Source organism: Phyllobates terribilis, unplaced genomic scaffold (assembly GCF_046119375.1).
Source record: "Phyllobates terribilis strain yellow unplaced genomic scaffold, ASM4611937v1 Scaffold_437__1_contigs__length_1545540, whole genome shotgun sequence".
Lineage (NCBI taxonomy): Eukaryota > Metazoa > Chordata > Amphibia > Anura > Dendrobatidae > Phyllobates > Phyllobates terribilis.
The window spans coordinates 189,603-214,651 of NW_027363197.1; the positions used below are offsets into that span (position 1 = coordinate 189,603).

The following is a 25,049-nucleotide window of genomic DNA, read 5'->3' on the forward strand; positions in this document are numbered from 1 at the left end:
TGCCACAGACTAATCAACCAAACTTTTTGGGTTGGGTTCTCTTTTATAGTCTGCAGGCATTAAATGAAAGAAGTCAGTGTTCCAGCAGAAGGAGACAACGTTTCAGAAAAGGCATTGTAGCAAACCAAAAAAGAAATTTTAAGCGCAGCAGAGTAACCAGCGCACATACCTGTTAGCTCAGGTGAGTTTAAAAGGCTGCTGTTGATAACAAGGGTATTTGCTAAATAGATGGTGTGTGTGCAACAATATACTGAAAGGTCAATTATATTGTGCAGCTTATCTCACCACCTGTAGTTATTTAGGTGAAAGCTCCAAAATGCTTGCCTAATATGTCTGTTTATCCAAAAGGAAGTAAAAAGGGAGAGCTAGAAAGATAGCATTGCATCACATTACATGGCAATGCAATGCACAGTTGCTGAAGTTGAACCAAAATGAGCTTGTAATCTGGCTTCTGCAACTTTGAACATGAAAAATCCAATGAGGAGAAGAAAAGCAAAGCCAAAGAGTCCATCCCAAAATCCGACAAACAAGCAAAATGAACAAAAAACATTGAATTCAATTCTTTCTGATTTTAGAAACTGCATTAAAGAAGGGGTGCACCGGTCCTGGAGATACTGCAATACCAGGTCAATGCGTGGAGTGGACAGAGCAAGCTCTTTTTCCATCTCCCTGTTCTAAAAATCCATTTAATATATGGTCCCCAGATAGGGGACGTATCAGATATTAAACTGATAAGAACAGATACTACACTTGATCTTAGCCAAAAGGCCGAGAAGCGATAACCAGAATTGGTTTCAAACTACGGAGCCACCCAAGGATCCTGAAAAGTCCATTTGTGGAGATGAGCTCCTGGACTCCCGTTAAGAAGACATGTTGTCAACCTCTAGATCCCTTACATGCCTGCACTTTTCGGCTTGCTGCTGCTGCAATCCACGCGTTTTAGATCTGCATAACTCCACCTCTTTAAACACAGCACCTTCACCCCCTGCTGTTCCCACCCGCCTCAACACCGTTGGAAGGGAGGAGAACCAATTAAGGCGGGGGGTGGGGTGGAACGAGCAGCTGTCTACCCTTAGCAGGAGGGCTCCTGATTACATACCTCTCCTGCTGCTGCTGCTGCTGGCTGTCCAGCAGCAGACTGAAGGTGGCTGCTGCTGTGCACAGGTATATAAAGGCTCAGAGCCTATTATGACACGCGCAGCCAGCGTTCCATTGCCACATTCCATCTACTGCACGTAGGATACCTGGCTGGCTGAATGTCGCTGAGAAGCTCACAGAGACCGCCATAAGCAACAGTTTAACAGAATGCCACAGACTAATCAACCAAACTTTTTTGGTTGGGTTCTCTTTTATAGTCTGCAGGCATTAAATGAAAGAAGTCAGTGTTCCAGCAGAAAGAGACAACGTTTCAGAAAAGGCATTGTAGCAAACCAAAAAAGAAATTTTAAGCGCAGCAGAGTAACCAGCGCACATACCTGTTAGCTCAGGTGAGTTTAAAAGGCTGCTGTTGATAACAAGGGTATTTGCTAAATAGATGGTGTGTGTGCAACAATATACTGAAAGGTCAATTATATTGTGCAGCTTATCTCACCACCTGTAGTTATTTAGGTGAAAGCTCCAAAATGCTTGCCTAATATGTCTGTTTATCCAAAAGGAAGTAAAAAGGGAGAGCTAGAAAGATAGCATTGCATCACATTACATGGCAATGCAATGCACAGTTGCTGAAGTTGAACCAAAATGAGCTTGTAATCTGGCTTCTGCAACTTTGAACATGAAAAATCCAATGAGGAGAAGAAAAGCAAAGCCAAAGAGTCCATCCCAAAATCCGACAAACAAGCAAAATGAACAAAAAACATTGAATTCAATTCTTTCTGATTTTAGAAACTGCATTAAAGAAGGGGTGCACCGGTCCTGGAGATACTGCAATACCAGGTCAATGCGTGGAGTGGACAGAGCAAGCTCTTTTTCCATCTCCCTGTTCTAAAAATCCATTTAATATATGGTCCCCAGATAGGGGACGTATCAGATATTAAACTGATAAGAACAGATACTACACTTGATCTTAGCCAAAAGGCCGAGAAGCGATAACCAGAATTGGTTTCAAACTACGGAGCCACCCAAGGATCCTGAAAAGTCCATTTGTGGAGATGAGCTCCTGGACTCCCGTTAAGAAGACATGTTGTCAACCTCTAGATCCCTTACATGCCTGCACTTTTCGGCTTGCTGCTGCTGCAATCCACGCGTTTTAGATCTGCATAACTCCACCTCTTTAAACACAGCACCTTCACCCCCTGCTGTTCCCACCCGCCTCAACACCGTTGGAAGGGAGGAGAACCAATTAAGGCGGGGGGTGGGGTGGAACGAGCAGCTGTCTACCCTTAGCAGGAGGGCTCCTGATTACATACCTCTCCTGCTGCTGCTGCTGCTGGCTGTCCAGCAGCAGACTGAAGGTGGCTGCTGCTGTGCACAGGTATATAAAGGCTCAGAGCCTATTATGACACGCGCAGCCAGCGTTCCATTGCCACATTCCATCTACTGCAGGCAGGATACCTGGCTGGCTGAATGTCGCTGAGAAGCTCACAGAGACCACCATAAGCAACAGTTTAACAGAATGCCACAGACTAATCAACCAAACTTTTTGGGTTGGGTTCTCTTTTATAGTCTGCAGGCATTAAATGAAAGAAGTCAGTGTTCCAGCAGAAGGAGACAATGTTTCAGAAAAGGCATTGTAGCAAACCAAAAAAGAAATTTTAAGCGCAGCAGAGTAACCAGCGCACATACCTGTTAGCTCAGGTGAGTTTAAAAGGCTGCTGTTGATAACAAGGGCATTTGCTAAATAGATGGTGTGTGTGCAACAATATACTGAAAGGTCAATTATATTGTGCAGCTTATCTCACCACCTGTAGTTATTTAGGTGAAAGCTCCAAAATGCTTGCCTAATATGTCTGTTTATCCAAAAGGAAGTAAAAAGGGAGAGCTAGAAAGATAGCATTGCATCACATTACATGGCAATGCAATGCACAGTTGCTGAAGTTGAACCAAAATGAGCTTGTAATCTGGCTTCTGCAACTTTGAACATGAAAAATCCAATGAGGAGAAGAAAAGCAAAGCCAAAGAGTCCATCCCAAAATCCGACAAACAAGCAAAATGAACAAAAAACATTGAATTCAATTCTTTCTGATTTTAGAAACTGCATTACAGAAGGGGTGCACCGGTCCTGGAGATACTGCAATACCAGGTCAATGCGTGGAGTGGACAGAGCAAGCTCTTTTTCCATCTCCCTGTTCTAAAAATCCATTTAATATATGGTCCCCAGATAGGGGACGTATCAGATATTAAACTGATAAGAACAGATTTTTTTTGATTGAATATATCTTTTATTAGCACAAAAAATAAGTTAACAGACAGTGTACAGTGCCGCAGCCCAGTACACACAGAATTCTACATCATATTTACATAGCATGAGGATACGACGCACTAACTAGACACATCACACCCCTATGCTACACAAAACACTTAATCTGAAAGAAAAAGCATGTCAATCAATACAGTACGACGAACCGTGATAAGGGATGGGGATTGGGAAAAAGGGGATGGGGAGGGGAAAATCACAGGCCCGAAGCTTTATTGAAAGACAAGACACATAAGGGGAGAGGGGGAGGAGGGGTTTAGTCCTCATCCTCGTCCTCCGGACCGTCCATGATGGAATAGTCTCTGAGCAGGCTGTGGATCAGCCTGCGGCAGTCCTGGATGGACATCCTCTCCCTCCTCAAGATGAGCCGGTTCCTGGCGACCCAAACGGCATCCTTGAAGCAGTTCATAAGGCGCCAAGCCTCCTGGATGGCTCCGACGGTATGAACCCCAGGGAAGAGTCCGTAAAGCACAGAATGGTGCGATAGGCTCGCCCTGGGGACAGAGTTCCTCAGGTCGTCCTCAAGTGCAGTCAATAGGCGCTGTGCAAATCCGCAGTCCCAAAAAGTGTGCAAAGATGTTTCCTCCACGAAGGGGCACCTTGGGCAGTACCGGGTCTTGCACAGGTTCCGGGCATGCATGAATGACCGGACGGGCAGTCCGCCCTGAATCGCCATCCACGACAAGTCCTTGTGCCCGTTGGTCAGCCTGTCAGACGACACATTTGTCCACACAGTCTCCAGCGTGTCCTGGTGAAGTCCTATGATGTTCTCCACGTCATCCTTGGCTCTGATTAGCTTGTGGATAGTTTTGGGCTTCCACAAGTCGGGCTTGAGTCCCTCCAGTTGATGCTCCCCCACAAATCGAGCGACGTCTCCGTAGAACCATGGCGTCGTCCAGTTGTAGGGGAAGGAGCTGTCCCACTTGTCCCAGCCGAGTCGCCTCCAAAGAGGAAGCAGGAAGAAGCGAGACATGGACCTGCCCGCGGAGCCATTCTTGACTTGCAAAGTCCGGCGGACACAATCACACACAAAAGAGGATCGCAGGAGGGTGGGGATATCTGGAACGCCCTTCCCACCCTTGCGAGGCTCCTTGTACATGACGGCCCGCCTGACTCTGTCCATCTTGGATCCCCAGACAAAGTGAAACACTGTCCTGGTAATGGCCCTGCACACAGTGACGTGTGGGGGCCAGGCCTGCGCCGTGTACTGCAAGACGGGCAGGACCTCATTACGCAGGACGAGTGCCTTACCCTCACAAGTGAGGTGTCTGAGGCTCCAGAGTCCGATCCGTTGCTTCACCTTGGCCAAGCGTTCTTGCCAGGACTTGAGGGCTGCTCCTTCCTTCCCGAACCAGACTCCCAGCACCTTGAGGAAATCCGGTTGAATGTTGAAGGGGAAGGGGGCGGAGGAGGCCGGCTGCCAAACCCCGAAGAGCATGGCTTCCGACTTCCTGCAGTTGACTTTGGCCCCTGAAGCCCGGCCGAACCTCTCACACGTCTGGACGAGGGCGTCGACTGAACCACGATCAGCGCAGAAGACGGTGACGTCGTCCATGTAGAGCGAGCACTTGACCTCGTGTCGTCCCGGACCCGGTGCGGTGATCCCTCTGATCTCTCCATTCTGCCGGATAGCCTCTGCGAAGAGTTCTATAACACAAACAAAAAGAAGAGGTGATAGAGGGCAGCCTTGTCTGACCCCAGAGAGGACAGGGAAGGGGTCAGTCTTCCAGCCGTTCACCAACACCGAGCTGTGGATATCAAAATACATCAGACGGACATACGAACAAAACATGTTACCCAAACCTAACCGGTGCAGAGCTCGGCCCATGAACTCGTGGGAAACCCGGTCGAAGGCCTTCTCCTGATCCAAGGAGACCAGGGCCGCGTGTGCGCGGCGGACCTTGATGTACTCGACCGTGTCCCGCACGAGAGCGAGGCTGTCTGCGATGCGACGTCCAGGGATGCCGCAGGTCTGGTCCGGGTGGATGATCCGTCCGATGACCGTCTTAAGTCGTGTCGCCATCGTCTTGGCCAGGATCTTGTAGTCCACGTTGAGCAGAGTGATGGGACGCCAATTCCTCAGGTCGCACCTCTCTCCCTTCCGCTTGTACAGGATCGTGACCATTCCTTCCCTCAAAGATGGAGGCATTCTACCCTCCACCACCATCTCCTCGTACAGGTCCAACAGGTCCGGACAGATGAGGTCTCCCAGCGCTACATAGAGCTCCGCTGGAAGACCATCACTGCCCGGGGTCCTGCCGGTCCTAAAGGATTTAGCGGCAGAGAGCAATTCGCCCACCATCAGAGGTTTGTCCAAGGCTGCCGTGCCTGCAGGATCAAGATGGTTAGTGATACCTGACAGGAACTTATCAGCAGCGTCGGGGTCGGTAGTCTTGTGGGAGTAGAGTTCGCTGTAGAAGTCGCTGACGACCCTCATCACGTCCTCCTTCCCACGTCGCATGTTTCCACTCTCGTCTCGCAGCTCGTTCAGGGGCGTGTGACCGGCATGAAGTTTCCTGAAAAAGAATGAGTTACATTTCTCACCCTTCTCCAGATTCTCCACTTTGGAACGGAAGATGATTCGCTTGGACTCCTCCTCAAAGTGCCTTTTCAGGCTCTTCTTGGTCTCCTCCAGCTCCTCCCTCACGTCCCAGCCGTAGTGAAGAAGGTCCTGCAGCGACCGCAGCTCGCGCTGCAGCCCTCTGAAGTCCCTCCTCTTCTCACACGCCTGTTGTCGACCCTTGGCCTGAAAGAAACAGCGAAACTCAAGTTTAACATATTCCCACCAATCAGAGACTGTTTGGAAGCTACCCTTGTAGGACTGCCACATTGCGTAGGCTGCTCTCAGCTCCTCCACGACTTCATTCTGAGCCAGCAGAGCACAATTCAGCTTCCAGGAGCCGGGGCCGGACGGAAAACCGTCGCCGAGGACACCTTGTAAGTGAATGGCTCTGTGGTCGGAGAAGAAGCAGGAGACCATCGAGTGCCTACTCTGCCTGACTGCCCGAGAGGTGAACACAAAGTCAATCCTGGAGTGGAGTGAGCCATCGGGTCGGCTCCACGAATAGTTCGTGGAGCAACTCCCCATGGAGCCCACCACGTCCTGAAGAGAGGCCTCGGTTACCATCTCGATGAGCAGCTTGGACGTGATGTCCAACTTGGCAGATGTGCCAGAACTACGACCGTCCTCCTCGATGGGGCAGTTGAAATCCCCGGCCATCACTAAGGTCCTGGTGGTGGCAAGCTGAAGCCGCAGGGTCTGGAAAAGCTCCAAACGCTCATTTTTCAGTGGGGACGCATACACGTTGATGAACCTGACAGGTTCTCCTGCCCAGTTGCCATCTACAACAAGAGCCCTGCCGCAGATGAGCTCCTGGACGGACTCAAGCGTGAATTGCGACCCCCGCAGACTTGCAGTCACCCCCACCGGACCAGTAGGATGGACCGTGGGACCACTCCCTGGCCAGATGTTTGAAGGACCTAGAGGAGGGAAGGGAACATTCCTGCAACATATAAACATCACACAACTGGGAAGTAAGGAAGGCATAAATACTACACTTGATCTTAGCCAAAAGGCCGAGAAGCGATAACCAGAATTGGTTTCAAACTACGGAGCCACCCAAGGATCCTGAAAAGTCCATTTGTGGAGATGAGCTCCTGGACTCCCGTTAAGAAGACATGTTGTCAACCTCTAGATCCCTTACATGCCTGCACTTTTCGGCTTGCTGCTGCTGCAATCCACGCGTTTTAGATCTGCATAACTCCACCTCTTTAAACACAGCACCTTCACCCCCTGCTGTTCCCACCCGCCTCAACACCGTTGGAAGGGAGGAGAACCAATTAAGGCGGGGGGTGGGGTGGAACGAGCAGCTGTCTACCCTTAGCAGGAGGGCTCCTGATTACATACCTCTCCTGCTGCTGCTGCTGCTGGCTGTCCAGCAGCAGACTGAAGGTGGCTGCTGCTGTGCACAGGTATATAAAGGCTCAGAGCCTATTATGACACGCGCAGCCAGCGTTCCATTGCCACATTCCATCTACTGCAGGCAGGATACCTGGCTGGCTGAATGTCGCTGAGAAGCTCACAGAGACCGCCATAAGCAACAGTTTAACAGAATGCCACAGACTAATCAACCAAACTTTTTGGGTTGGGTTCTCTTTTATAGTCTGCAGGCATTAAATGAAAGAAGTCAGTGTTCCAGCAGAAGGAGACAACGTTTCAGAAAAGGCATTGTAGCAAACCAAAAAAGAAATTTTAAGCGCAGCAGAGTAACCAGCGCACATACCTGTTAGCTCAGGTGAGTTTAAAAGGCTGCTGTTGATAACAAGGGCATTTGCTAAATAGATGGTGTGTGTGCAACAATATACTGAAAGGTCAATTATATTGTGCAGCTTATCTCACCACCTGTAGTTATTTAGGTGAAAGCTCCAAAATGCTTGCCTAATATGTCTGTTTATCCAAAAGGAAGTAAAAAGGGAGAGCTAGAAAGATAGCATTGCATCACATTACATGGCAATGCAATGCACAGTTGCTGAAGTTGAACCAAAATGAGCTTGTAATCTGGCTTCTGCAACTTTGAACATGAAAAATCCAATGAGGAGAAGAAAAGCAAAGCCAAAGAGTCCATCCCAAAATCCGACAAACAAGCAAAATGAACAAAAAACATTGAATTCAATTCTTTCTGATTTTAGAAACTGCATTAAAGAAGGGGTGCACCGGTCCTGGAGATACTGCAATACCAGGTCAATGCGTGGAGTGGACAGAGCAAGCTCTTTTTCCATCTCCCTGTTCTAAAAATCCATTTAATATATGGTCCCCAGATAGGGGACGTATCAGATATTAAACTGATAAGAACAGATACTACACTTGATCTTAGCCAAAAGGCCGAGAAGCGATAACCAGAATTGGTTTCAAACTACGGAGCCACCCAAGGATCCTGAAAAGTCCATTTGTGGAGATGAGCTCCTGGACTCCCGTTAAGAAGACATGTTGTCAACCTCTAGATCCCTTACATGCCTGCACTTTTCGGCTTGCTGCTGCTGCAATCCACGCGTTTTAGATCTGCATAACTCCACCTCTTTAAACACAGCACCTTCACCCCCTGCTGTTCCCACCCGCCTCAACACCGTTGGAAGGGAGGAGAACCAATTAAGGCGGGGGGTGGGGTGGAACGAGCAGCTGTCTACCCTTAGCAGGAGGGCTCCTGATTACATACCTCTCCTGCTGCTGCTGCTGGCTGTCCAGCAGCAGACTGAAGGTGGCTGCTGCTGTGCACAGGTATATAAAGGCTCAGAGCCTATTATGACACGCGCAGCCAGCGTTCCATTGCCACATTCCATCTACTGCAGGCAGGATACCTGGCTGGCTGAATGTCGCTGAGAAGCTCACAGAGACCACCATAAGCAACAGTTTAACAGAATGCCACAGACTAATCAACCAAACTTTTTGGGTTGGGTTCTCTTTTATAGTCTGCAGGCATTAAATGAAAGAAGTCAGTGTTCCAGCAGAAGGAGACAACGTTTCAGAAAAGGCATTGTAGCAAACCAAAAAAGAAATTTTAAGCGCAGCAGAGTAACCAGCGCACATACCTGTTAGCTCAGGTGAGTTTAAAAGGCTGCTGTTGATAACAAGGGCATTTGCTAAATAGATGGTGTGTGTGCAACAATATACTGAAAGGTCAATTATATTGTGCAGCTTATCTCACCACCTGTAGTTATTTAGGTGAAAGCTCCAAAATGCTTGCCTAATATGTCTGTTTATCCAAAAGGAAGTAAAAAGGGAGAGCTAGAAAGATAGCATTGCATCACATTACATGGCAATGCAATGCACAGTTGCTGAAGTTGAACCAAAATGAGCTTGTAATCTGGCTTCTACAACTTTGAACATGAAAAATCCAATGAGGAGAAGAAAAGCAAAGCCAAAGAGTCCATCCCAAAATCCGACAAACAAGCAAAATGAACAAAAAACATTGAATTCAATTCTTTCTGATTTTAGAAACTGCATTAAAGAAGGGGTGCACCGGTCCTGGAGATACTGCAATACCAGGTCAATGCGTGGAGTGGACAGAGCAAGCTCTTTTTCCATCTCCCTGTTCTAAAAATCCATTTAATATATGGTCCCCAGATAGGGGACGTATCAGATATTAAACTGATAAGAACAGATACTACACTTGATCTTAGCCAAAAGGCCGAGAAGCGATAACCAGAATTGGTTTCAAACTACGGAGCCACCCAAGGATCCTGAAAAGTCCATTTGTGGAGATGAGCTCCTGGACTCCCGTTAAGAAGACATGTTGTCAACCTCTAGATCCCTTACATGCCTGCACTTTTCGGCTTGCTGCTGCTGCAATCCACGCGTTTTAGATCTGCATAACTCCACCTCTTTAAACACAGCACCTTCACCCCCTGCTGTTCCCACCCGCCTCAACACCGTTGGAAGGGAGGAGAACCAATTAAGGCGGGGGGTGGGGTGGAACGAGCAGCTGTCTACCCTTAGCAGGAGGGCTCCTGATTACATACCTCTCCTGCTGCTGCTGCTGCTGGCTGTCCAGCAGCAGACTGAAGGTGGCTGCTGCTGTGCACAGGTATATAAAGGCTCAGAGCCTATTATGACACGCGCAGCCAGCGTTCCATTGCCACATTCCATCTACTGCAGGCAGGATACCTGGCTGGCTGAATGTCGCTGAGAAGCTCACAGAGACCGCCATAAGCAACAGTTTAACAGAATGCCACAGACTAATCAACCAAACTTTTTGGGTTGGGTTCTCTTTTATAGTCTGCAGGCATTAAATGAAAGAAGTCAGTGTTCCAGCAGAAGGAGACAACGTTTCAGAAAAGGCATTGTAGCAAACCAAAAAAGAAATTTTAAGCGCAGCAGAGTAACCAGCGCACATACCTGTTAGCTCAGGTGAGTTTAAAAGGCTGCTGTTGATAACAAGGGCATTTGCTAAATAGATGGTGTGTGTGCAACAATATACTGAAAGGTCAATTATATTGTGCAGCTTATCTCACCACCTGTAGTTATTTAGGTGAAAGCTCCAAAATGCTTGCCTAATATGTCTGTTTATCCAAAAGGAAGTAAAAAGGGAGAGCTAGAAAGATAGCATTGCATCACATTACATGGCAATGCAATGCACAGTTGCTGAAGTTGAACCAAAATGAGCTTGTAATCTGGCTTCTGCAACTTTGAACATGAAAAATCCAATGAGGAGAAGAAAAGCAAAGCCAAAGAGTCCATCCCAAAATCCGACAAACAAGCAAAATGAACAAAAAACATTGAATTCAATTCTTTCTGATTTTAGAAACTGCATTAAAGAAGGGGTGCACCGGTCCTGGAGATACTGCAATACCAGGTCAATGCGTGGAGTGGACAGAGCAAGCTCTTTTTCCATCTCCCTGTTCTAAAAATCCATTTAATATATGGTCCCCAGATAGGGGACGTATCAGATATTAAACTGATAAGAACAGATACTACACTTGATCTTAGCCAAAAGGCCGAGAAGCGATAACCAGAATTGGTTTCAAACTACGGAGCCACCCAAGGATCCTGAAAAGTCCATTTGTGGAGATGAGCTCCTGGACTCCCGTTAAGAAGACATGTTGTCAACCTCTAGATCCCTTACATGCCTGCACTTTTCGGCTTGCTGCTGCTGCAATCCACGCGTTTTAGATCTGCATAACTCCACCTCTTTAAACACAGCACCTTCACCCCCTGCTGTTCCCACCCGCCTCAACACCGTTGGAAGGGAGGAGAACCAATTAAGGCGGGGGGTGGGGTGGAACGAGCAGCTGTCTACCCTTAGCAGGAGGGCTCCTGATTACATACCTCTCCTGCTGCTGCTGCTGGCTGTCCAGCAGCAGACTGAAGGTGGCTGCTGCTGTGCACAGGTATATAAAGGCTCAGAGCCTATTATGACACGCGCAGCCAGCGTTCCATTGCCACATTCCATCTACTGCAGGCAGGATACCTGGCTGGCTGAATGTCGCTGAGAAGCTCACAGAGACCGCCATAAGCAACAGTTTAACAGAATGCCACAGACTAATCAACCAAACTTTTTGGGTTGGGTTCTCTTTTATAGTCTGCAGGCATTAAATGAAAGAAGTCAGTGTTCCAGCAGAAGGAGACAACGTTTCAGAAAAGGCATTGTAGCAAACCAAAAAAGAAATTTTAAGCGCAGCAGAGTAACCAGCGCACATACCTGTTAGCTCAGGTGAGTTTAAAAGGCTGCTGTTGATAACAAGGGCATTTGCTAAATAGATGGTGTGTGTGCAACAATATACTGAAAGGTCAATTATATTGTGCAGCTTATCTCACCACCTGTAGTTATTTAGGTGAAAGCTCCAAAATGCTTGCCTAATATGTCTGTTTATCCAAAAGGAAGTAAAAAGGGAGAGCTAGAAAGATAGCATTGCATCACATTACATGGCAATGCAATGCACAGTTGCTGAAGTTGAACCAAAATGAGCTTGTAATCTGGCTTCTGCAACTTTGAACATGAAAAATCCAATGAGGAGAAGAAAAGCAAAGCCAAAGAGTCCATCCCAAAATCCGACAAACAAGCAAAATGAACAAAAAACATTGAATTCAATTCTTTCTGATTTTAGAAACTGCATTAAAGAAGGGGTGCACCGGTCCTGGAGATACTGCAATACCAGGTCAATGCGTGGAGTGGACAGAGAAAGCTCTTTTTCCATCTCCCTGTTCTAAAAATCCATTTAATATATGGTCCCCAGATAGGGGACGTATCAGATATTAAACTGATAAGAACTGATACTACACTTGATCTTAGCCAAAAGGCCGAGAAGCGATAACCAGAATTGGTTTCAAACTACGGAGCCACCCAAGGATCCTGAAAAGTCCATTTGTGGAGATGAGCTCCTGGACTCCCGTTAAGAAGACATGTTGTCAACCTCTAGATCCCTTACATGCCTGCACTTTTCGGCTTGCTGCTGCTGCAATCCACGCGTTTTAGATCTGCATAACTCCACCTCTTTAAACACAGCACCTTCACCCCCTGCTGTTCCCACCCGCCTCAACACCGTTGGAAGGGAGGAGAACCAATTAAGGCGGGGGGTGGGGTGGAACGAGCAGCTGTCTACCCTTAGCAGGAGGGCTCCTGATTACATACCTCTCCTGCTGCTGCTGCTGCTGCTGGCTGTCCAGCAGCAGACTGAAGGTGGCTGCTGCTGTGCACAGGTATATAAAGGCTCAGAGCCTATTATGACACGCGCAGCCAGCGTTCCATTGCCACATTCCATCTACTGCAGGCAGGATACCTGGCTGGCTGAATGTCGCTGAGAAGCTCACAGAGACCGCCATAAGCAACAGTTTAACAGAATGCCACAGACTAATCAACCAAACTTTTTGGGTTGGGTTCTCTTTTATAGTCTGCAGGCATTAAATGAAAGAAGTCAGTGTTCCAGCAGAAGGAGACAACGTTTCAGAAAAGGCATTGTAGCAAACCAAAAAATAAATTTTAAGCGCAGCAGAGTAACCAGCGCACATACCTGTTAGCTCAGGTGAGTTTAAAAGGCTGCTGTTGATAACAAGGGCATTTGCTAAATAGATGGTGTGTGTGCAACAATATACTGAAAGGTCAATTATATTGTGCAGCTTATCTCACCACCTGTAGTTATTTAGGTGAAAGCTCCAAAATGCTTGCCTAATATGTCTGTTTATCCAAAAGGAAGTAAAAAGGGAGAGCTAGAAAGATAGCATTGCATCACATTACATGGCAATGCAATGCACAGTTGCTGAAGTTGAACCAAAATGAGCTTGTAATCTGGCTTCTGCAACTTTGAACATGAAAAATCCAATGAGGAGAAGAAAAGCAAAGCCAAAGAGTCCATCCCAAAATCCGACAAACAAGCAAAATGAACAAAAAACATTGAATTCAATTCTTTCTGATTTTAGAAACTGCATTAAAGAAGGGGTGCACCGGTCCTGGAGATACTGCAATACCAGGTCAATGCGTGGAGTGGACAGAGCAAGCTCTTTTTCCATCTCCCTGTTCTAAAAATCCATTTAATATATGGTCCCCAGATAGGGGACGTATCAGATATTAAACTGATAAGAACAGATACTACACTTGATCTTAGCCAAAAGGCCGAGAAGCGATAACCAGAATTGGTTTCAAACTACGGAGCCACCCAAGGATCCTGAAAAGTCCATTTGTGGAGATGAGCTCCTGGACTCCCGTTAAGAAGACATGTTGTCAACCTCTAGATCCCTTACATGCCTGCACTTTTCGGCTTGCTGCTGCTGCAATCCACGCGTTTTAGATCTGCATAACTCCACCTCTTTAAACACAGCACCTTCACCCCCTGCTGTTCCCACCCGCCTCAACACCGTTGGAAGGGAGGAGAACCAATTAAGGCGGGGGGTGGGGTGGAACGAGCAGCTGTCTACCCTTAGCAGGAGGGCTCCTGATTACATACCTCTCCTGCTGCTGCTGCTGCTGGCTGTCCAGCAGCAGACTGAAGGTGGCTGCTGCTGTGCACAGGTATATAAAGGCTCAGAGCCTATTATGACACGCGCAGCCAGCGTTCCATTGCCACATTCCATCTACTGCAGGCAGGATACCTGGCTGGCTGAATGTCGCTGAGAAGCTCACAGAGACCGCCATAAGCAACAGTTTAACAGAATGCCACAGACTAATCAACCAAACTTTTTGGGTTGGGTTCTCTTTTATAGTCTGCAGGCATTAAATGAAAGAAGTCAGTGTTCCAGCAGAAGGAGACAACGTTTCAGAAAAGGCATTGTAGCAAACCAAAAAAGAAATTTTAAGCGCAGCAGAGTAACCAGCGCACATACCTGTTAGCTCAGGTGAGTTTAAAAGGCTGCTGTTGATAACAAGGGCATTTGCTAAATAGATGGTGTGTGTGCAACAATATACTGAAAGGTCAATTATATTGTGCAGCTTATCTCACCACCTGTAGTTATTTAGGTGAAAGCTCCAAAATGCTTGCCTAATATGTCTGTTTATCCAAAAGGAAGTAAAAAGGGAGAGCTAGAAAGATAGCATTGCATCACATTACATGGCAATGCAATGCACAGTTGCTGAAGTTGAACCAAAATGAGCTTGTAATCTGGCTTCTGCAACTTTGAACATGAAAAATCCAATGAGGAGAAGAAAAGCAAAGCCAAAGAGTCCATCCCAAAATCCGACAAACAAGCAAAATGAACAAAAAACATTGAATTCAATTCTTTCTGATTTTAGAAACTGCATTAAAGAAGGGGTGCACCGGTCCTGGAGATACTGCAATACAGGTCAATGCGTGGAGTGGACAGAGCAAGCTCTTTTTCCATCTCCCTGTTCTAAAAATCCATTTAATATATGGTCCCCAGATAGGGGACGTATCAGATATTAAACTGATAAGAACAGATACTACACTTGATCTTAGCCAAAAGGCCGAGAAGCGATAACCAGAATTGGTTTCAAACTACGGAGCCACCCAAGGATCCTGAAAAGTCCATTTGTGGAGATGAGCTCCTGGACTCCCGTTAAGAAGACATGTTGTCAACCTCTAGATCCCTTACATGCCTGCACTTTTCGGCTTGCTGCTGCTGCAATCCACGCGTTTTAGATCTGCATAACTCCACCTCTTTAAACACAGCACCTTCACCCCCTGCTGTTCCCACCCGCCTCAACACCGTTGGAAGGGAGGAGAACCAATTAAGGCGGGAGGTGGGGTGGAACGAGCAGCTGTCTACCCTTAGCAGGAGGGCTCCTGATTACATACCTCTCCTGCTGCTGCTGCTGCTGGCTGTCCAGCAGCAGACTGAAGGTGGCTGCTGCTGTGCACAGGTATATAAAGGCTCAGAGCCTATTATGACACGCGCAGCCAGCGTTCCATTGCCACATTCCATCTACTGCAGGCAGGATACCTGGCTGGCTGAATGTCGCTGAGAAGCTCACAGAGACCGCCATAAGCAACAGTTTAACAGAATGCCACAGACTAATCAACCAAACTTTTTGGGTTGGGTTCTCTTTTATAGTCTGCAGGCATTAAATGAAAGAAGTCAGTGTTCCAGCAGAAGGAGACAACGTTTCAGAAAAGGCATTGTAGCAAACCAAAAAAGAAATTTTAAGCGCAGCAGAGTAACCAGCGCACATACCTGTTAGCTCAGGTGAGTTTAAAAGGCTGCTGTTGATAACAAGGGCATTTGCTAAATAGATGGTGTGTGTGCAACAATATACTGAAAGGTCAATTATATTGTGCAGCTTATCTCACCACCTGTAGTTATTTAGGTGAAAGCTCCAAAATGCTTGCCTAATATGTCTGTTTATCCAAAAGGAAGTAAAAAGGGAGAGCAAGAAAGATAGCATTGCATCACATTACATGGCAATGCAATGCACAGTTGCTGAAGTTGAACCAAAATGAGCTTGTAATCTGGCTTCTGCAACTTTGAACATGAAAAATCCAATGAGGAGAAGAAAAGCAAAGCCAAAGAGTCCATCCCAAAATCCGACAAACAAGCAAAATGAACAAAAAACATTGAATTCAATTCTTTCTGATTTTAGAAACTGCATTAAAGAAGGGGTGCACCGGTCCTGGAGATACTGCAATACCAGGTCAATGCGTGGAGTGGACAGAGCAAGCTCTTTTTCCATCTCCCTGTTCTAAAAATCCATTTAATATATGGTCCCCAGATAGGGGACGTATCAGATATTAAACTGATAAGAACAGATACTACACTTGATCTTAGCCAAAAGGCCGAGAAGCGATAACCAGAATTGGTTTCAAACTACGGAGCCACCCAAGGATCCTGAAAAGTCCATTTGTGGAGATGAGCTCCTGGACTCCCGTTAAGAAGACATGTTGTCAACCTCTAGATCCCTTACATGCCTGCACTTTTCGGCTTGCTGCTGCTGCAATCCACGCGTTTTAGATCTGCATAACTCCACCTCTTTAAACACAGCACCTTCACCCCCTGCTGTTCCCACCCGCCTCAGCACCGTTGGAAGGGAGGAGAACCAATTAAGGCGGGGGGTGGGGTGGAACGAGCAGCTGTCTACCCTTAGCAGGAGGGCTCCTGATTACATACCTCTCCTGCTGCTGCTGCTGCTGGCTGTCCAGCAGCAGACTGAAGGTGGCTGCTGCTGTGCACAGGTATATAAAGGCTCAGAGCCTATTATGACACGCGCAGCCAGCGTTCCATTGCCACATTCCATCTACTGCAGGCAGGATACCTGGCTGGCTGAATGTCGCTGAGAAGCTCACAGAGACCGCCATAAGCAACAGTTTAACAGAATGCCACAGACTAATCAACCAAACTTTTTGGGTTGGGTTCTCTTTTATAGTCTGCAGGCATTAAATGAAAGAAGTCAGTGTTCCAGCAGAAGGAGACAACGTTTCAGAAAAGGCATTGTAGCAAACCAAAAAAGAAATTTTAAGCGCAGCAAAGTAACCAGCGCACATACCTGTTAGCTCAGGTGAGTTTAAAAGGCTGCTGTTGATAACAAGGGCATTTGCTAAATAGATGGTGTGTGTGCAACAATATACTGAAAGGTCAATTATATTGTGCAGCTTATCTCACCACCTGTAGTTATTTAGGTGAAAGCTCCAAAATGCTTGCCTAATATGTCTGTTTATCCAAAAGGAAGTAAAAAGGGAGAGCTAGAAAGATAGCATTGCATCACATTACATGGCAATGCAATGCACAGTTGCTGAAGTTGAACCAAAATGAGCTTGTAATCTGGCTTCTGCAACTTTGAACATGAAAAATCCAATGAGGAGAAGAAAAGCAAAGCCAAAGAGTCCATCCCAAAATCCGACAAACAAGCAAAATGAACAAAAAACATTGAATTCAATTCTTTCTGATTTTAGAAACTGCATTAAAGAAGGGGTGCACCGGTCCTGGAGATACTGCAATACCAGGTCAATGCGTGGAGTGGACAGAGCAAGCTCTTTTTCCATCTCCCTGTTCTAAAAATCCATTTAATATATGGTCCCCAGATAGGGGACGTATCAGATATTAAACTGATAAGAACAGATACTACACTTGATCTTAGCCAAAAGGCCGAGAGCGATAACCAGAATTGGTTTCAAACTACGGAGCCACCCAAGGATCCTGAAAAGTCCATTTGTGGAGATGAGCTCCTGGACTCCCGTTAAGAAGACATGTTGTCAACCTCTAGATCCCTTACATGCCTGCACTTTTCAGCTTGCTGCTGCTGCAATCCACGCGTTTTAGATCTGCATAACTCCACCTCTTTAAACACAGCACCTTCACCCCCTGCTGTTCCCACCCGCCTCAACACCGTTGGAAGGGAGGAGAACCAATTAAGGCGGGGGGTGGGGTGGAACGAGCAGCTGTCTACCCTTAGCAGGAGGGCTCCTGATTACATACCTCTCCTGCTGCTGCTGCTGCTGGCTGTCCAGCAGCAGACTGAAGGTGGCTGCTGCTGTGCACAGGTATATAAAGGCTCAGAGCCTATTATGACACGCGCAGCCAGCGTTCCATTGCCACATTCCATCTACTGCAGGCAGGATACCTGGCTGGCTGAATGTCGCTGAGAAGCTCACAGAGACCGCCATAAGCAACAGTTTAACAGAATGCCACAGACTAATCAACCAAACTTTTTGGGTTGGGTTCTCTTTTATAGTCTGCAGGCATTAAATGAAAGAAGTCAGTGTTCCAGCAGAAGGAGACAACGTTTCAGAAAAGGCATTGTAGCAAACCAAAAAAGAAATTTTAAGCGCAGCAGAGTAACCAGCGCACATACCTGTTAGCTCAGGTGAGTTTAAAAGGCTGCTGTTGATAACAAGGGCATTTGCTAAATAGATGGTGTGTGTGCAACAATATACTGAAAGGTCAATTATATTGTGCAGCTTATCTCACCACCTGTAGTTATTTAGGTGAAAGCTCCAAAATGCTTGCCTAATATGTCTGTTTATCCAAAAGGAAGTAAAAAGGGAGAGCTAGAAAGATAGCATTGCATCACATTACATGGCAATGCAATGCACAGTTGCTGAAGTTGAACCAAAATGAGCTTGTAATCTGGCTTCTGCAACTTTGAACATGAAAAATCCAATGAGGAGAAGAAAAGCAAAGCCAAAGAGTCCATCCCAAAATCCGACAAACAAGCAAAATGAACAAAAAACATTGAATTCAATTCTTTCTGATTTTAGAAACTGCATTAAAGAAGGGGTGCACCGGTCCTGGAGATACTGCAATACCAGGTCAATGCGTGGAGTGGACAGAGCAAGCTCTTTTTCCATCTCCCTGTTCTAAAAATCCATTTAATATATGGTCCCCAGATAGGGAACGTATCAGATATTAAACTGATAAGAACAGATACTACACTTGATCTTAGCCAAAAGGCCGAGAAGCGATAACCAGAATTGGTTTCAAACTACGGAGCCACCCAAGGATCCTGAAAAGTCCATTTGTGGAGATGAGCTCCTGGACTCCCGTTAAGAAGACATGTTGTCAACCTCTAGATCCCTTACATGCCTGCACTTTTCGGCTTGCTGCTGCTGCAATCCACGCGTTTTAGATCTGCATAACTCCACCTTTTAAACACAGCACCTTCACCCCCTGCTGTTCCCACCCACCTCAACACCGTTGGAAGGGAGGAGAACCAATTAAGGCGGGGGGTGGGGTGGAACGAGCAGCTGTCTACCCTTAGCAGGAGGGCTCCTGATTACATACCTCTCCTGCTGCTGCTGCTGGCTGTCCAGCAGCAGACTGAAGGTGGCTGCTGCTGTGCACAGGTATATAAAGGCTCAGAGCCTATTATGACACGCGCAGCCAGCGTTCCATTGCCACATTCCATCTACTGCAGGCAGGATACCTGGCTGGCTGAATGTCGCTGAGAAGCTCACAGAGACCGCCATAAGCAACAGTTTAACAGAATGCCACAGACTAATCAACCAAACTTTTTGGGTTGGGTTCTCTTTTATAGTCTGCAGGCATTAAATGAAAGAAGTCAGTGTTCCAGCAGAAGGAGACAACGTTTCAGAAAAGGCATTGTAGCAAACCAAAAAATAAATTTTAAGCGCAGCAGAGTAACCAGCGCACATACCTGTTAGCTCAGGTGAGTTTAAAAGGCTGCTGTTGATAACAAGGGCATTTGCTAAATAGATGGTGTGTGTGCAACAATATACTGAAAGGTCAATTATATTGTGCAGCTTATCTCACCACCTGTAGTTATTTAGGTGAAAGCTCCAAAATGCTTGCCTAATATGTCTGTTTATCCAAAAGGAAGTAAAAAGGGAGAGCTAGAAAGATAGCATTGCATCACATTACATGGCAATGCAATGCACAGTTGCTGAAGTTGAACCAAAATGAGCTTGTAATCTGGCTTCTGCAACTTTGAACATGAAAAATCCAATGAGGAGAAGAAAAGCAAAGCCAAAGAGTCCATCCCAAAATCCGACAAACAAGCAAAATGAACAAAAAACATTGAATTCAATTCTTTCTGATTTTAGAAACTGCATTAAAGAAGGGGTGCACCGGTCCTGGAGATACTGCAATACCAGGTCAATGCGTGGAGTGGACAGAGCAAGCTCTTTTTCCATCTCCCTGTTCTAAAAATCCATTTAATATATGGTCCCCAGATAGGGGACGTATCAGATATTAAACTGATAAGAACAGATACTACACTTGATCTTAGCCAAAAGGCCGAGAGCGATAACCAGAATTGGTTTCAAACTACGGAGCCACCCAAGGATCCTGAAAAGTCCATTTGTGGAGATGAGCTCCTGGACTCCCGTTAAGAAGACATGTTATCAACCTCTAGATCCCTTACATGCCTGCACTTTCCGGCTTGCTGCTGCTGCAATCCACGCGTTTTAGATCTGCATAGCTCCACCTCTTTAAACACAGCACCTTCACCCCCTGCTGTTCCCACCCGCCTCAACACCGTTGGAAGGGAGGAGAACCAATTAAGGCGGGGGGTGGGGTGGAACGAGCAGCTGTCTACCCTTAGCAGGAGGGCTCCTGATTACATACCTCTCCTGCTGCTGCTGCTGGCTGTCCAGCAGCAGACTGAAGGTGGCTGCTGCTGTGCACAGGTATATAAAGGCTCAGAGCCTATTATGACACGCGCAGCCAGCGTTCCATTGCCACATTCCATCTACTGCAGGCAGGAAACCTGGCTGGCTGAATGTCGCTGAGAAGCTCACAGAGACCGCCATAAGCAACAGTTTAACAGAATGCCACAGACTAATCAACCAAACTTTTTGGGTTGGGTTCTCTTTTATAGTCTGCAGGCATTAAATGAAAGAAGTCAGTGTTCCAGCAGAAGGAGACAACGTTTCAGAAAAGGCATTGTAGCAAACCAAAAAAGAAATTTTAAGCGCAGCAGAGTAACCAGCGCACATACCTGTTAGCTCAGGTGAGTTTAAAAGGCTGCTGTTGATAACAAGGGCATTTGCTAAATAGATGGTGTGTGTGCAACAATATACTGAAAGGTCAATTATATTGTGCAGCTTATCTCACCACCTGTAGTTATTTAGGTGAAAGCTCCAAAATGCTTGCCTAATATGTCTGTTTATCCAAAAGGAAGTAAAAAGGGAGAGCTAGAAAGATAGCATTGCATCACATTACATGGCAATGCAATGCACAGTTGCTGAAGTTGAACCAAAATGAGCTTGTAATCTGGCTTCTGCAACTTTGAACATGAAAAATCCAATGAGGAGAAGAAAAGCAAAGCCAAAGAGTCCATCCCAAAATCCGACAAACAAGCAAAATGAACAAAAAACATTGAATTCAATTCTTTCTGATTTTAGAAACTGCATTAAAGAAGGGGTGCACCGGTCCTGGAGATACTGCAATACCAGGTCAATGCGTGGAGTGGACAGAGCAAGCTCTTTTTCCATCTCCCTGTTCTAAAAATCCATTTAATATATGGTCCCCAGATAGGGGACGTATCAGATATTAAACTGATAAGAACAGATACTACACTTGATCTTAGCCAAAAGGCCGAGAAGCGATAACCAGAATTGGTTTCAAACTACGGAGCCACCCAAGGATCCTGAAAAGTCCATTTGTGGAGATGAGCTCCTGGACTCCCGTTAAGAAGACATGTTGTCAACCTCTAGATCCCTTACATGCCTGCACTTTTCGGCTTGCTGCTGCTGCAATCCACGCGTTTTAGATCTGCATAACTCCACCTCTTTAAACACAGCACCTTCACCCCCTGCTGTTCCCACCCGCCTCAACACCGTTGGAAGGGAGGAGAACCAATTAAGGCGGGGGGTGGGGTGGAACGAGCAGCTGTCTACCCTTAGCAGGAGGGCTCCTGATTACATACCTCTCCTGCTGCTGCTGCTGCTGGCTGTCCAGCAGCAGACTGAAGGTGGCTGCTGCTGTGCACAGGTATATAAAGGCTCAGAGCCTATTATGACACACGCAGCCAGCGTTCCATTGCCACATTCCATCTACTGCAGGCAGGATACCTGGCTGGCTGAATGTCGCTGAGAAGCTCACAGAGACCGCCATAAGCAACAGTTTAACAGAATGCCACAGACTAATCAACAAAACTTTTTGGGTTGGGTTCTCTTTTATAGTCTGCAGGCATTAAATGAAAGAAGTCAGTGTTCCAGCAGAAGGAGACAACGTTTCAGAAAAGGCATTGTAGCAAACCAAAAAAGAAATTTTAAGCGCAGCAGAGTAACCAGCGCACATACCTGTTAGCTCAGGTGAGTTTAAAAGGCTGCTGTTGATAACAAGGGCATTTGCTAAATAGATGGTGTGTGTGCAACAATATACTGAAAGGTCAATTATATTGTGCAGCTTATCTCACCACCTGTAGTTATTTAGGTGAAAGCTCCAAAATGCTTGCCTAATATGTCTGTTTATCCAAAAGGAAGTAAAAAGGGAGAGCTAAAGAGATAGCATTGCATCACATTACATGGCAATGCAATGCACAGTTGCTGAAGTTGAACCAAAATGAGCTTGTAATCTGGCTTCTGCAACTTTGAACATGAAAAATCCAATGAGGAGAAGAAAAGCAAAGCCAAAGAGTCCATCCCAAAATCCGACAAACAAGCAAAATGAACAAAAAACATTGAATTCAATTCTTTCTGATTTTAGAAACTGCATTAAAGAAGGGGTGCACCGGTCCTGGAGATACTGCAATACCAGGTCAATGCGTGGAGTGGACAGAGCAAGCTCTTTTTCCATCTCCCTGTTCTAAAAATCCATTTAATATATGGTCCCCAGATAGGGGACGTATCAGATATTAAACTGATAAGAACAGATACTACACTTGATCTTAGCCAAAAGGCCGAGAAGCGATAACCAGAATTGGTTTCAAACTACGGAGCCACCCAAGGATCCTGAAAAGTCCATTTGTGGAGATGAGCTCCTGGACTCCCGTTAAGAAGACATGTTGTCAACCTCTAGATCCCCTACATGCCTGCACTTTTCGGCTTGCTGCTGCTGCAATCCACGCGTTTTAGATCTGCATAACTCCACCTCTTTAAACACAGCACCTTCACCCCCTGCTGTTCCCACCCGCCTCAACACCGTTGGAAGGGAGGAGAACCAATTAAGGCGGGGGGTGGGGTGGAACGAGCAGCTGTCTACCCTTAGCAGGAGGGCTCCTGATTACATACCTCTCCTGCTGCAGTCTGTCCAGCAGCAGACTGAAGGTGGCTGCTGCTGTGCACAGGTATATAAAGGCTCAGAGCCTATTATGACACGCGCAGCCAGCGTTCCATTGCCACATTCCATCTACTGCAGGCAGGATACCTGGCTGGCTGAATGTCGCTGAGAAGCTCACAGAGACCGCCATAAGCAACAGTTTAACAGAATGCCACAGACTAATCAACCAAACTTTTTGGGTTGGGTTCTCTTTTATAGTCTGCAGGCATTAAATGAAAGAAGTCAGTGTTCCAGCAGAAGGAGACAACGTTTCAGAAAAGGCATTGTAGCAAACCAAAAAAGAAATTTTAAGCGCAGCAGAGTAACCAGCGCACATACCTGTTAGCTCAGGTGAGTTTAAAAGGCTGCTGTTGATAACAAGGGCATTTGCTAAATAGATGGTGTGTGTGCAACAATATACTGAAAGGTCAATTATATTGTGCAGCTTATCTCACCACCTGTAGTTATTTAGGTGAAAGCTCCAAAATGCTTGCCTAATATGTCTGTTTATCCAAAAGGAAGTAAAAAGGGAGAGCTAGAAAGATAGCATTGCATCACATTACATGGCAATGCAATGCACAGTTGCTGAAGTTGAACCAAAATGAGCTTGTAATCTGGCTTCTGCAACTTTGAACATGAAAAATCCAATGAGGAGAAGAAAAGCAAAGCCAAAGAGTCCATCCCAAAATCCGACAACAAGCAAAATGAACAAAAAACATTGAATTCAATTCTTTCTGATTTTAGAAACTGCATTAAAGAAGGGGTGCACCGGTCCTGGAGATACTGCAATACCAGGTCAATGCGTGGAGTGGACAGAGCAAGCTCTTTTTCCATCTCCCTGTTCTAAAAATCCATTTAATATATGGTCCCCAGATAGGGGACGTATCAGATATTAAACTGATAAGAACAGATACTACACTTGATCTTAGCCAAAAGGCCGAGAAGCGATAACCAGAATTGGTTTCAAACTACGGAGCCACCCAAGGATCCTGAAAAGTCCATTTGTGGAGATGAGCTCCTGGACTCCCATTAAGAAGACATGTTGTCAACCTCTAGATCCCTTACATGCCTGCACTTTTCGGCTTGCTGCTGCTGCAATCCACGCGTTTTAGATCTGCATAACTCCACCTCTTTAAACACAGCACCTTCACCCCCTGCTGTTCCCACCCGCCTCAACACCGTTGGAAGGGAGGAGAACCAATTAAGGCGGGGGGTGGGGTGGAACGAGCAGCTGTCTACCCTTAGCAGGAGGGCTCCTGATTACATACCTCTCCTGCTGCTGCTGCTGCTGGCTGTCCAGCAGCAGACTGAAGGTGGCTGCTGCTGTGCACAGGTATATAAAGGCTCAGAGCCTATTATGACACGCGCAGCCAGCGTTCCATTGCCACATTCCATCTACTGCAGGCAGGATACCTGGCTGGCTGAATGTCGCTGAGAAGCTCACAGAGACCGCCATAAGCAACAGTTTAACAGAATGCCACAGACTAATCAACCAAACTTTTTGGGTTGGGTTCTCTTTTATAGTCTGCAGGCATTAAATGAAAGAAGTCAGTGTTCCAGCAGAAGGAGACAACGTTTCAGAAAAGGCATTGTAGCAAACCAAAAAAGAAATTTTAAGCGCAGCAGAGTAACCAGCGCACATACCTGTTAGCTCAGGTGAGTTTAAAAGGCTGCTGTTGATAACAAGGGCATTTGCTAAATAGATGGTGTGTGTGCAACAATATACTGAAAGGTCAATTATATTGTGCAGCTTATCTCACCACCTGTAGTTATTTAGGTGAAAGCTCCAAAATGCTTGCCTAATATGTCTGTTTATCCAAAAGGAAGTAAAAAGGGAGAGCTAGAAAGATAGCATTGCATCACATTACATGGCAATGCAATGCACAGTTGCTGAAGTTGAACCAAAATGAGCTTGTAATCTGGCTTCTGCAACTTTGAACATGAAAAATCCAATGAGGAGAAGAAAAGCAAAGCCAAAGAGTCCATCCCAAAATCCGACAAACAAGCAAAATGAACAAAAAACATTGAATTCAATTCTTTCTG

General features: G+C 46.2%; 16 non-coding genes and 1 pseudogene across 16 annotated transcripts; all 17 read right to left on the bottom strand.

Moving 5' to 3' along the window:
* Positions 1–589: 589 nt before the first annotated feature.
* On the bottom strand, positions 590–780 carry LOC141228535 (U2 spliceosomal RNA). Its single transcript, XR_012295342.1, has one exon. It is a non-coding gene; the product is annotated as a U2 spliceosomal RNA (small nuclear RNA).
* A 1,115-nt stretch (positions 781–1,895) lies between these two features.
* LOC141228536 (U2 spliceosomal RNA) lies at positions 1,896–2,086 on the bottom strand. Its single transcript, XR_012295343.1, has one exon. It is a non-coding gene; the product is annotated as a U2 spliceosomal RNA (small nuclear RNA).
* Positions 2,087–3,201: 1,115 nt separating this feature from the next.
* Positions 3,202–3,396, bottom strand: LOC141228363 (U2 spliceosomal RNA). Its single transcript, XR_012295277.1, has one exon. It is a non-coding gene; the product is annotated as a U2 spliceosomal RNA (small nuclear RNA).
* A 3,427-nt stretch (positions 3,397–6,823) lies between these two features.
* On the bottom strand, positions 6,824–7,000 carry LOC141228534 (U2 spliceosomal RNA; annotated as a pseudogene).
* A 1,115-nt stretch (positions 7,001–8,115) lies between these two features.
* LOC141228537 (U2 spliceosomal RNA) lies at positions 8,116–8,306 on the bottom strand. The gene has a single exon (XR_012295344.1). It is a non-coding gene; the product is annotated as a U2 spliceosomal RNA (small nuclear RNA).
* A 1,112-nt stretch (positions 8,307–9,418) lies between these two features.
* Positions 9,419–9,609, bottom strand: LOC141228538 (U2 spliceosomal RNA). The gene has a single exon (XR_012295345.1). It is a non-coding gene; the product is annotated as a U2 spliceosomal RNA (small nuclear RNA).
* Positions 9,610–10,724: 1,115 nt separating this feature from the next.
* Positions 10,725–10,915, bottom strand: LOC141228539 (U2 spliceosomal RNA). The gene has a single exon (XR_012295346.1). It is a non-coding gene; the product is annotated as a U2 spliceosomal RNA (small nuclear RNA).
* Positions 10,916–12,027: 1,112 nt separating this feature from the next.
* On the bottom strand, positions 12,028–12,218 carry LOC141228330 (U2 spliceosomal RNA). Its single transcript, XR_012295245.1, has one exon. It is a non-coding gene; the product is annotated as a U2 spliceosomal RNA (small nuclear RNA).
* Positions 12,219–13,336: 1,118 nt separating this feature from the next.
* Positions 13,337–13,527, bottom strand: LOC141228540 (U2 spliceosomal RNA). Its single transcript, XR_012295347.1, has one exon. It is a non-coding gene; the product is annotated as a U2 spliceosomal RNA (small nuclear RNA).
* Positions 13,528–14,642: 1,115 nt separating this feature from the next.
* LOC141228324 (U2 spliceosomal RNA) lies at positions 14,643–14,832 on the bottom strand. The gene has a single exon (XR_012295239.1). It is a non-coding gene; the product is annotated as a U2 spliceosomal RNA (small nuclear RNA).
* Positions 14,833–15,947: 1,115 nt separating this feature from the next.
* On the bottom strand, positions 15,948–16,138 carry LOC141228541 (U2 spliceosomal RNA). The gene has a single exon (XR_012295348.1). It is a non-coding gene; the product is annotated as a U2 spliceosomal RNA (small nuclear RNA).
* A 1,115-nt stretch (positions 16,139–17,253) lies between these two features.
* Positions 17,254–17,445, bottom strand: LOC141228317 (U2 spliceosomal RNA). The gene has a single exon (XR_012295232.1). It is a non-coding gene; the product is annotated as a U2 spliceosomal RNA (small nuclear RNA).
* Positions 17,446–18,558: 1,113 nt separating this feature from the next.
* Positions 18,559–18,749, bottom strand: LOC141228212 (U2 spliceosomal RNA). The gene has a single exon (XR_012295131.1). It is a non-coding gene; the product is annotated as a U2 spliceosomal RNA (small nuclear RNA).
* Positions 18,750–19,860: 1,111 nt separating this feature from the next.
* On the bottom strand, positions 19,861–20,052 carry LOC141228318 (U2 spliceosomal RNA). The gene has a single exon (XR_012295233.1). It is a non-coding gene; the product is annotated as a U2 spliceosomal RNA (small nuclear RNA).
* Positions 20,053–21,162: 1,110 nt separating this feature from the next.
* LOC141228542 (U2 spliceosomal RNA) lies at positions 21,163–21,353 on the bottom strand. Its single transcript, XR_012295349.1, has one exon. It is a non-coding gene; the product is annotated as a U2 spliceosomal RNA (small nuclear RNA).
* A 1,115-nt stretch (positions 21,354–22,468) lies between these two features.
* Positions 22,469–22,659, bottom strand: LOC141228543 (U2 spliceosomal RNA). The gene has a single exon (XR_012295351.1). It is a non-coding gene; the product is annotated as a U2 spliceosomal RNA (small nuclear RNA).
* A 1,105-nt stretch (positions 22,660–23,764) lies between these two features.
* LOC141228545 (U2 spliceosomal RNA) lies at positions 23,765–23,955 on the bottom strand. The gene has a single exon (XR_012295353.1). It is a non-coding gene; the product is annotated as a U2 spliceosomal RNA (small nuclear RNA).
* Positions 23,956–25,049: the final 1,094 nt, after the last annotated feature.